This window comes from Ostrinia nubilalis, chromosome 5, assembly GCF_963855985.1.
Source record: "Ostrinia nubilalis chromosome 5, ilOstNubi1.1, whole genome shotgun sequence".
NCBI classification, from domain to species: domain Eukaryota; kingdom Metazoa; phylum Arthropoda; class Insecta; order Lepidoptera; family Crambidae; genus Ostrinia; species Ostrinia nubilalis.
The window spans coordinates 17,631,172-17,643,255 of NC_087092.1; the positions used below are offsets into that span (position 1 = coordinate 17,631,172).

The 12,084-nt window shown below is 35.4% G+C and overlaps 1 protein-coding gene and 1 long non-coding RNA gene across 4 annotated transcripts in view; both read right to left on the minus strand.

The window, feature by feature from the left end:
* Positions 1–12,084, minus strand: part of LOC135072072 (protein tiptop-like) — a 334,243-nt gene that overhangs the window by 214,706 nt on the left and 107,453 nt on the right. The gene's annotated exons all lie outside the window — the stretch shown is intronic.
* LOC135072311 (uncharacterized) lies at positions 2,111–3,612 on the minus strand. 2 transcript variants are annotated; one of them, XR_010257403.1, is made up of 3 exons: positions 3,314–3,612; positions 2,972–3,068; positions 2,111–2,867 (listed from the first exon to the last, which is right to left on the minus strand). It is a non-coding gene; the product is annotated as an uncharacterized LOC135072311 (long non-coding RNA). The 2 variants fall into 2 exon arrangements; XR_010257402.1 differs by having other exon boundaries at positions 2,972–3,250.

A 12,084-nucleotide genomic window follows, 5' to 3' on the forward strand; every position in this document is an offset into this window, starting at 1 on the left:
CCGCCACAAAAGCCCAACCAATGAAGGTCAAGTTTGTCCCGGGGGAAAGTTAAACTGTCATTGGACCCGCAACGAAATTAATCAGAAGAACATAGGAGGAGTTCGAAATTAAGGTTCGACTTCCCTCCATTGCAAAGCGGATTCAGTTATAGGTACCAGGAGTTATTCTCAGATAAAAGTTTGGTCGAATCAGGCCTTAGTGGTTAAAATTAAGCTTGAATAACAGACTAGACGTACAGACAGAGTTTTCACATTTTTAATTGGACGAAAGTAAAGATTAGCTTAGATTAGCGGGGCACATAGCTCGTAGAGACGATGGCCGTTGGGGCAGAAAAGTTCTCGAGTGGCGACCACGGGCTGGAAGACGTAGCGTGGGCAGGCCTCCTACTAGGTGGACCGACGATCTGGTGAAGGTCGCGGGAAGAGCCTGGATGCGGGCAGCGCAGGACCGTTCATTGTGGAAAACCTTGGAGGAGGCCTTTGTCCAGCAGTGGACGTCATTCGGCTGAAACTAACGAACGAACGAACGAAAGATTAGCTAAAAAAAATCTTCCCACCCATTTCGCAAATTATTTCCCACCCTATCAACAACTACAACTTAAATAGGTCCCGAAATCTTGTGTACGGTGTTATTTGGATTTAAACTAGAGCCTGTCATCTCTACCGCAAGCCTCTGAGGGTTCAGACTGAGGAGCAACTCGCGCAGGTATCGCGCGACTGTAACGCCGCGTGACGTGCCGACGCGCGCTCAACTTCGGATCGGTGGTCTAAGGTGGAGGTAATGGCGATTTCTTGAACATTTAAGAGCCACGGACCAAACTAAACAATTTACTTTAAGTATTGATGATGATACTCCTACGATTTTCTATTAATGCCATTTTGATTGTAATAAGTTCTCATAGTAAGCGAATTTTTGTAATTCTTAATGAGAATTAAGATCTTAAACCATAAAAATAATTAAAATCAGCTTGAAATAATAAATGGTGAGCGTAAAATCACAAGTACTAAGGCTATTCGGGTGATTAGAATAAAAAAATTGGATCAAAATGATTTGAAACCAAATAAATAAGAAAAATCAACCTGATAAGTACAACCGGACTAGGAACCAAATTACATAATCTTGTTTTCATAAATTACTGTCTGTTTTATATGAAAATCAAAACTAGAGTCAAAAAAGTTAAACTCTGTAACGGAACTTGGACTTGAGACGTCTAAAAAAGCTTTTAAAAATTTTGGTTAAAAAATAGTTTAGTTTTCCTAAAAGCACAAGAACTAGATATACATAAGTATGTATATCAGTTTTTTATTTATTTTATTTATTTAAAGGCATAAGGCATAAGTTTTGTACATGCACAAGTTACGTACAATCCGAAGGGGGATAAGTCAAACGACGTTGAATACAGCTGAAAATCGCTACCGCCCATTGCTCACGCCGCACCCTCGGCTGATCGTTGATAAATTCTATCAATAACAGGGGCGAGAGATGTCGGCCGCCTTCAATAATGTTTACTTCGAACTGTGTACTCGTAGTTTAAGACGGTAGTTTGATTTTGCTAACGTTATGAGTGTTACGTTTTGACGTCTGAGAGCATTTGCGAAGTGGCGGTTAAGCGATGGGTTAAGAGATCAGAGGAAATTGTGTTAGGCGGGTTTGTTTATTGGAATTAGATTTGACAAAATTGATGGATAGATTAAGAGCTGCAACTAAAACAGCAGTATGTAATGCTATTTAAATTTTATTGAGATATACCTACGCTAACAAAATATATAACAATTGTCTTTTCTTCATAAAATTATTTCAGTGTTAGAAAGCACATTTATGGAAAAGACTACAGAAGAGAATACTTATAATATTATGATCACGCTAAGACAAGACTAGTATTTCATGCGGACGACGAAGTCGCGGGCAGAAGCTAGCTTATTGATAAAATTATAAAATTAATTAACTTGTAAGTGGTTACTTAGTAAGTATAGTTGACAATGCATCACAATTTATAGTGTTTTGTTGCAGTCGCTCTCATTAGAACTTCGTAAGATGCTTCTGTATTTAGCGAGACGTACCGTTGTCTGTACTTGATAACTTATGATTATGCTTGATCACTTACACCCGTATTCACAAACATTACTTTGAGGCCTCATAGTGCGCGTTGACGCACAGGGTCCCAAAAACCTATTCATAGACAATACTTCAGTGGTGACAAGCACTATGCGTCCCTTAGAATGAACGCAAAGCTAAGGTAGCCAGGGAGCTGTATTACGCAACGCATAGTGTCTATTTACGTCAAAATTTTTAGGTTATTCTCGTTTTTGAGGTTTGTTTGCTTTATTTATGGTTGTATTCGATTAATATTATTTTACAATGGATTACAGTAGTGAAGAAGAATTTGATAATTATATCAATGAGCAAAGTAGAATAAGTACCAGAAAAGTGATACGGGATTCCCAAAATCCCTTTGATTATTACAATTCAGACGAATTTAGTTTAGGTTTTCCAATGATGGGGTACTTTTCATACTTTTACCACTGATAAAAGAAGACCTGAGGAAATTAACTGCGAGGAGGCCTTCCAGTGCCACCTACATAATGTATCAGTTGCTAGTGGCAAATAAAACATAAAATTTTTAATAAAGTTTTATTTTCATCAATCTTCAATGTCTAATTTAATTGTATGTATTTGTAAATCATAAAGCTTTTTTTCATGTTCTAACAAATTGTTTTCTCTTTCTATCAATATTTTTTCTCTTTGTAGCCCCAACTCGTGCAAAGCCTGGTCTTGTAAATATATTATTCAATGTGGTGCGTTTGATTCTTGTTTCTGTCTTAATCTTCATTCTTGCTACTACTAATCTTAATTTCTTGATACCTACCTGAAAAGCAAATTAATTATGAATTTAATTCCTTTGAGTAGGTATATTCTGCTTAGTCATTCCTCATAAATCTACGTACTATATATTTTAAAAACATTACTTACTAGTGGGTGTTGAGAACGTTTGATTGATTCCTGAGAAAGTTCTTTCATTCTTTGGGTCTTTAAATTATTCCAGCAGCTTTTCAGTTGATGTGTGAGCCTTTGTGAAACATAAAATATGGTTGAGAATTGTAAGCCACTGTTAGAGTTTCCCAGGCCTGCTTCGTCAACTCGATATTTTAGAGAGGATAATAATATGCTTGTCTTCAATAATAGGCCTTTCTCTTATTAAGCTAAAATCAGCAGCTCTCTTTCGGAAGAAGAAAACGGCAGCTTTTTTATCTGAAAAATAATGATTGAAACATGATTTTCACTATTATTATTAATCGAAATATTCATACTAACCTGATAGTTGTAGTTTTATCCATATTTATTTATATTATTTAATTCACAAATCCACAAAATAACGACACTTATAAACCGTTGCACCGTTTGAATGACAGGAATGTCATGTCAGTTAGCGGAGTGAAGTGCGTAACATAAGCGAACCAATCACAGAACTCTATTCAACACTCTGATTTTGCATAGTCAAGGGTCGTTTAAGTATTGTTTATGAATTGAAAGGCTTGTCATATGGAACGCATTGAGAAATGTCTCATTTCGCATAGCGTTGCTGCTTTGCATAGGTAAGTATCGTTTGTGAATACGGGTTAGTCACTGAACATTCAAATGACATCTAAAATAATGTCATGGTCTTCCAACAATGATGGACTCAGGCATGTCAAACATAACACTGTGGCATCTTATGTCAGTATTAATAAGTACTATTTTTAAACGAAAGTGTAAAGCCTGATATGCTGTTGACTTTACAAATAACTCATTCAATAACCTAGCTTGCCCAGCGTAACAGAATGGACGCCGATATGAGTATCTGTTGTTTTTGGAACACTACAGCATAATTAAATATTCCTTATGGTCATGAACATAAAGAACAGATTAACTATCTTGTTTATACACGAGGTACGTTTATGAGATGTTACCACAGTGGAAGAAGGTACAGTAAAACTATTCTTAACTTAGTGACAACTTAATCAATGTACCTAAGTGCGTTTATATAAACTGGACTGTTTCTGTCAAACAACTAGATGCAGATTTTAACCTTTAATAATAATTTAGTTTAATAAATGCCTAAACACAGTTCTTTGAAATATGTTGTTGGTATAATTGAGTCATCATCATGGGTTCATCATTTGAATTGTACCAGAGGAGCCGACGACCCTTCTAAAATACCAGAGGCAAATAAATAAATAAAAAATAAAATAAAATAAACATCCTTGGACATTTTATACTACGCTTGTAGTCCCAAACTAAGCAAAGCCTGTATTATGGGCACTAGACAACGGATATAAACAACAAACATACTTAAATACTTTTTTTTTAGGGTTTGTGAACTTTTTTTTTAGTGTGTATTGATTGTGAACTTCAAATTCAATGGGCTTGGCTTGAGAAGACAATGGGTTCAACACACAACTACAGTAGTGGAGTATACTTTATTTTTAGTGTATATTGAACCCACTGTCTTCACTTGAACTGTAACCCGTAGGACGTAAGGACACCCACGCGTTTAGTCGCCTTTAGACGTAACTTTTTACGATCTTTACGACTTTTCAAATGCTCGTGGGCTACCAGAATGGAGCTTTCCCTTGTCTTACGAGTGTCTTCGTGATTAGACTTGAATGAATCAGTCCTAGAAAGGGGCAACGACCTAGTATGCGACGCACACTTTGCTAATTTTGCTAGATCGAAATCGCTTCGCTCTATCTCTTTGTGTATCTTTGTCTACAGCGCTGCGTCCAGACAAATAACCAACCTGTACCTATGATGTACTATAAAACTAAGATTGACAAATATATTTTGATCTTTGATTTTTTCTTTAAGTTACGTTAAAAGAAAAAGATTTGATGAAGCAAAATTAGTAAATAGCAATGAACATTATGAAAACCGATAAACCGGTAGATAATTTAAAGAAAACTACGAGTATTCGTTTTTAAAATGTAATAATCTGATTAAAGTCTACGTTAAATGAATAAAAAGAATACTTCTTTACGCTCTACGACCAATTCTATTGTTTTCAAAACAAGGCAGTTTGATTGTCCATCAATCTGTCGTTCGTACGTAAGCGTAGCACAGTTCAATCCCATGCCATTTTCAACCTTACTACGCGGACATAAACGTGAAATACCGTTATTGGTCCCGACTGCTATCAAACTGCGATGGATGCGCATTAACATCAATCTGCCATGATCGATTTGAATCAAACGTACGCGCATTCAACGCAATCGATCTAGCAATAAAAACACTTTTCAGGGCAATCTTTATTTGGATTGATTCCTGAAAACTGACTGAAATATCAGTTATGTCATTTGTGAGACTAAGAACATTTAATTAACTACACTCAATCCGTTAATGCTATGGTAATCAGTAATGAAAAAGTTGAGAGTTGTAACTTTAGAAGTACTAAAGCAATGGATTTCTCTATTTATTCTATTCATCGTAATTAATAGATAATAAATAAGCATTTAGGTACTTTACTAATCTAATTTACTTTAAAAAATACACATCAAGCAAGACACTATAAATACTCGTGCTGATCAAATTCAATCAGAACTACTTATTTATGATAAGTCATAATTCCTTCAGAAAGGAAAACCCGCAAAAAAATAGAAGAGACTTTTATTTGTCCCATACTCATATCCCAATCCCAATCTTCCCAAATAAAATAAATTAAAAAATAACTTCCATAAGCACAAATATCTCCACGAAGTCAACCAGTTGACCGACTAATCGACCCATCACTCGGTTCATCACTCCGGCCATCGCAGCCCACACCAGATACCGACTCAGATAGCCGATATTTATGCGATTGTTGCCGATTCTGCTGCCATCTTAAAATCGGTAACTCACGTCAGCAATAACAATTTATATCGATACCAAATGGTATCGATAGCGATCCAGACAGCGGGTTGAGTGAATAAACCAATCGAGTTATGGACGGTATCGTGAGTTTCTAGGTTAAATTTAAGTTCGCGTCACTAATAGACTGGTAAGTAGGTACTGTTATTTACGTAATTATTTTATCTAAATTTATAATAATTTTATACCGCCTACTTAATCTCAGTTTGGCCCTAAGGTTGACTGGAGGAAAATGCCGAAAGTACACTGTTCTATGTGCATGTATGTTTGAAATAAATAAGTAATATTTTGGGTAAGGAGCTACATACACTCATGTACAAAATGGTACACTTACTCGTAAATAAATAGGTAAGTGTCTCTTTCTCCCGTATTCATAGACGATGCTTGCTTAAGTGAAGCAGAAAATCGAACGCACAGCGTTGAATAAAGCTCTGTGATTGGTTCGTGTGTCACCCTGTGCGTCCACGCGCACTGTGAGACCTCATAGTAATGTTTGTGAATACTTGCGTTAGTATTTTACAAAGAGGTAAAACCACAATACATGATTTAATTATTTATTTTTATTTTTATTTATTTATTTAGGAAAACCAGGGTTTTACAGTGTGTAATAATGACACAAGATAGGCAACGAGTAAACCACTTATAGGTTCCCACAGGTAAAAACAATTTAAAAAATTTAGTGAGCCTTTGCACCAGGGTTACTACATACTACGTACTACACTACTATAATATACTATGTATACCTAAATAAAAAGTATTGGAAAACATTGCTAAACAGAAAAACAATTTAGCTGTCCTTAAAAAAACGGTCGCCTAGCTTTCTCCTCGCCACAGCAATGCTAGTACAAAATATGTCGATGTTAGTCTCCTTGACAAATTCGTTCAAGTTCCTACTCGCCCGCCAGAGAAAACTATTTTGCCTGTAGTTAGAGTCTACCTTGGGGATGTATAGTGGATCATTATTGCGCAGAATTCTTTTTGGAGCATTAAATTGAATGTTAGCTAGGAGTTCAGAGCAGTCAATCTCAGCTGTGATAACTTTTATAAGATATGTGATATCAGATATTTCACGCCTAATGGCAAGAGGAAGGATGTGGTGCCTTTTACAGATGTTAGAGTAGTCCGACGAACTATACTGTGATCTGGTACGGTAACAAATAAACCTTATAAACTTTTTCTGGATATTCTCCAAGCGAGAGACGTATGTTTGGTACCTAGGGTTCCAGATCTGCGACGCATACTCAAGGTGACTACGCACAAATGTGCAATATAGTATTTTAAGTGTCTTTACCTTGTTAAAACAGACTGAGCTACGCATTACAAAACCGAGAGCCCTTGACGCCTTAGCTACTATGCTATCTATATGGTCATCAAAAATCAGTTTGGAATCGTGTATCACTCCCAGATCGCGAATGGATGTCTTCCTCTGTAGAGTTTGGCCACCCATAAGGTATGGATACAATTTAGTATTTAGCTTGCGACTGAAAGTTACAATAGAACATTTAGAGGGGTTGAGATCCAGTTTATTGAACTTACAGTATTCAACCAGACGTGACAAGTCAGCCTGCAGGGCAGCAGCATCCCGTTCCGACGCAATTGTGGAGTAGATTTTCATATCGTCTGCGAAGCAAAGAAGGCGGGAGGAGTGCAGACAAGAGTTAATGTCGTTTACAAATATGACAAACAACAACGGGCCCAGTAAAGATCCCTGAGGAACGCCGCTAGGGATGGGTATCCAGCTGGAAATGTAATTGCTCACCACCACAGCCTGAGATCTATTTGAGATATAAGATGCGAACCATCTAAGAAGGTCACCTCTGATTCCAATCATTTGAAGCTTGTTCAGAAGAAGGTTGTGATCGATTCGATCAAATGCTTTGCTGTAGTCCGTATAGATTACATCAACCTGCTCACCATTATCCATATTGAGGGTTAAGTAATCATTAAGCAAGACAAGATTTGACACGGTCGAGCGCTTTCTCAGAAAACCGTGCTGAAAATCACTAAAAGAATTTCTTAGAGCCTCATACACCTGATCGTAGACAACCTTTTCCAGGACCTTCGAAACTATACAGAGCTTGGATATGGGCCTGTAATTAGTTACTTCCATCTTGGATCCACTTTTATGGACAGGTGTAATAAAGGCCTTTTTCCATAAGTTGGGCACTAAACCTTCAAGAAGAGATCTTTTGAAAAGCATAGAAATTGGAATCGCCAAGCTTTCAGCGCACTGAATGAGTAGACGAGCTGGAAGGAGATCAGGACCGGCCGATTTAGCAGGGTCCAATTTTATAATTACTCATGTTTTGTTCAAACTTATTTTTCATTTCTTAAACATAAGCTCAACTTATTTTTGTCCATTTTGTTCCTTCATTTAAAAAAAATCAGTTACAAATTTATTTTTAGACAATCCAAACCCTACCAATACTACCTACAGTACAACTCAAACTAAAGAGACCAAGTATATTGCATCTTGCATCACTGTAGTTAGTTGAAATGCTTCTATACAGATGAAATAATGGACATCTACCCACGCTCCACAGTAGACGTGTGAAAAACACTCACGTGGTAACTGGTTTCAAATTACTATCACAAACACACACATACTTTTCAAAAGCAGACAAGAAACATTAGTATTCTTTATCATTTTCTGTCCATCACGAATTTCCATACAAACGATGCTTCTAAGTCTACAGTATTTGGGTGTCTATAAACATGTCACGCGGTGTCGCGTCTCGATTCAAACGTAGTCGAATGATAATCGGCGTGTAATCGAATCAATCAGTCGGCGGCTCACGCATAGATGAGGAAGATTTAGACGCCGCTTTTAAGGGTTAAACAGAAGAAAAACAGTGCCTTAGGTGAATTTGAAAATACTTGTTTATTGTTTTAAATTGACGAATACATCATATATATTAAGATCGCCTTACGTGCCAATTAATTATGGGTTAAAGTTATAAATCAAGACAGTTCATGAAACATAATTTTGTACATAAACAAACAAGCTATAAGTGAAGTTCTCTTTTTTGAATTCAGTTAAATATTATCTTGAATTAGAGGCTGAAATTACTTTATAAATAATTTGTATCAGTTTGATCGTAGAAAAATTTCATATTAAAAACTCTAAATATTCCTTGTTACATATAAAATTATCATCATCACTTATTCGATCGAATCTACAATTTAATAACAATAAATAAGTTTTTAATTCTAGTTTGAGATGTTATTCTTAACGCTAGAATTTTTTTAATTAGGTATTAACTTTAAGCCACGTCTATCGCACTTAGTTGTCTATGGCTCACGGTCTCACATTTTTGTATAATGTCTCGATTCATTATCGATATCATGAATATTCAAATCGATCATTGAATCGTCGATTTTCTTTTCAAAACTAATTTGAATATATCGATGATCATTTATACTTTCATTGTAAATATTGGAATACATTTCTATACTAGAGTGTATTTAATGGTAACAAAATGGCAATGGAGCAATATTAATGGCGTTAATGCTTTGGATATTGAAATTTATTAACAATCTACTGGAGTTTGGCGATAATTATATTTGTTTTCATAAGTGGTCAATAGATTAGGTAGGACTCACATAACTTTTATTAAGTACCTAAAGTTAGCGTCGTAGAGAATTATAACTACGTTTAACAGCTGGACATAAAATATGGTAACTCTAAAAAAGTGTTTCTTGGCGGTTAGAAGAAAAAAAAACTCTACATAGAGTCATTTTCTACACACGCTACTTCGCAAGTTAAAGATAATAAATAACATAAAACGTCCACTGTTAAACACAATCCGCCCACTACAATTAAAACAAATAATATAAAATAGCATACGAGACACTTGACACGGCGCCATCTAGTCCCAAACTATTATTAATAAACGAGTTTTTTTGCTAAATAATAATCGAGTTTGGTAGTCGGCTACTAAAATACAACTAAAAATGTAAACTGCCGTATCAGACGTGTTAAAATTTTATAGAGTGTCAGGACATTTGCCTAAATACTGGAAACCGTATTAACACACCGGTCCTGCATTTAAATAAATAAATAAATATCCTTGGATATTTACACTGCGCTTCTAGTCCCAAACTAAGCAAAGCTTGTATTATCGGTACTAGACAACGGATATAAACATACTGAAATACTTTTTTTTTTGTAAATACATACTTATTATACATAGAAAACACCCAGTCCAATATAAACAAATATTTATTTTTCTTCTTAGTCGGGCACTCTTGTCAGAGTGGTCGTGGCTGCGCATTTCAAAACGTTTTAAAATCTGGCCTAATATTAATAAATTAATGATAACACATTCAGTGGCAACTTCAGTTAGAAATTAGTGTTAATTGGATGAGTGACAGATTTAAGGTTTTTAGTTATGAATATTAATAGAAAAATACAGCTTTAGATAACCTAATCGTGTAAAAAATTCAAATATAATTTGATAGAGTTGGATCTAACATTTCAAGAATAATATTATAATAAATCTTTCCTTACCACCTCTTTGTAGGACCCCGAACTAGTTTGTGAAGGAAAGTTTTACTTAATCTATTTTATTATAAGTATGAATAAAAAACGGTTTTAACTCACAAAATAATAAGTCACGGGACGAGAACATTTGCCTAAACATCGAATTAATTTAATATTCTTATAAAGTGATCCAAAACGGTTTTTAATTTGCCGATACAGTTCTAAATTCATGACTGGTTTGTTAATATGCACAACACTCTCAGCACACGCCAACGGTGACGTTTAGAAGATGGCTCGTGAAATCTGACCAAATTCCTAATATGTTAATCAATCGTCGGTTTTACCGACGGATTCATTTGGACAGATGATACAAGCTACCGTTATGACTTGTCGTTTGGTTATAGTTTACATAAATACATAGATATTTGGAAGTAGCTCGGGTTGGTTACTAAAATATCACCTGTTTTAGATACCAGTCATTTAAAGGCTGTCTTTGTGACATTTACATGTTCGTTGGTTCGTTCGTTTCAGCCGAAAGATGTCCACTGCTGGACAAAGGCCTCCCCCAAGGATTTCCACAAAGACCGGTCCTGCGCCGCTCGCATCCAGGCACCTCCCGGGACCTTCACCAGATCGTCGGTCCACCTAGTGGCCTGCCCACGCCCAGATTTTTATGTTAATCTTCACTTCAGTCAATACTAATCAAGGGGGTTTTCATCCAATGCCAGCTCTTATGAAGTCTCTCATAGATCTACGAGTATATTATTACTTTATCCATTTAATATTAGTGAGATTTCAGGCAAATAAACTGTCTACTAGACAAATTCAATTTAAAATCTTCATTTGGTCTGCAAATACCCTATATTATTTCAATTTTAATTACAATTTCTTATTTATCTAAGACATTATATTCCGTGAATGAATGTATATAGGCATTAATATTTTGTGATATAGGTTCTAAATGGTTAAATCATGATTGACATCCGTTCCTACATGTCCAATAAACATAGATAGCTTGCTGTTAATTCGTAATTAGTATTCAGCAATAAACATAAACTAAATGGATTGTATGTTTGTTCACAGGAAGATGACGGCCAAAACTGAGAAGTTATTGCGCCCCGAAGGTAAGAAATGTGGACACACCGTCAGTTGATTTAGTCATAAGTATGTCATAAATAGGTGGTCAACTATCTAGTCTAGCGATTATTATTTTATTTATGATTATCATAACAATAATGCTGCTAATAAAATAAAATGAATATCTACTCCAAAAATAAAACTTTAAACAAAAGTACGGCATAGGCTAGATTGCAATTTGCATCATCTTACTTTAACTTTTACCATGAGTTTGTCAAACTAAATACAAAAAACACCGGTTATTATCGTTATAGTTACGGTTAAAATTAGGTGCAACTCAGCTTTAAACTATTTTTCTTTGTATGTCAATTCGCCGATTTACAAGTCGACAATAAACAAATTTGTTTTTCAGACGATTTACTTGAATAAATACATATCCCAAATACATTACATAAATCGATGGAAAATATTAACCGAAACTAATTTACGATGAGAATCTTACCCAATACTAATCATAATATTTAATTAATACCTTAATTGGCACTATCAATCCGAGCTATGATGTCTTTAACTTCCCTGACCGCTTTTCATACATAATAAATTGATCAACTGGAGATTAAATCTTACACACGTTTCCACATCA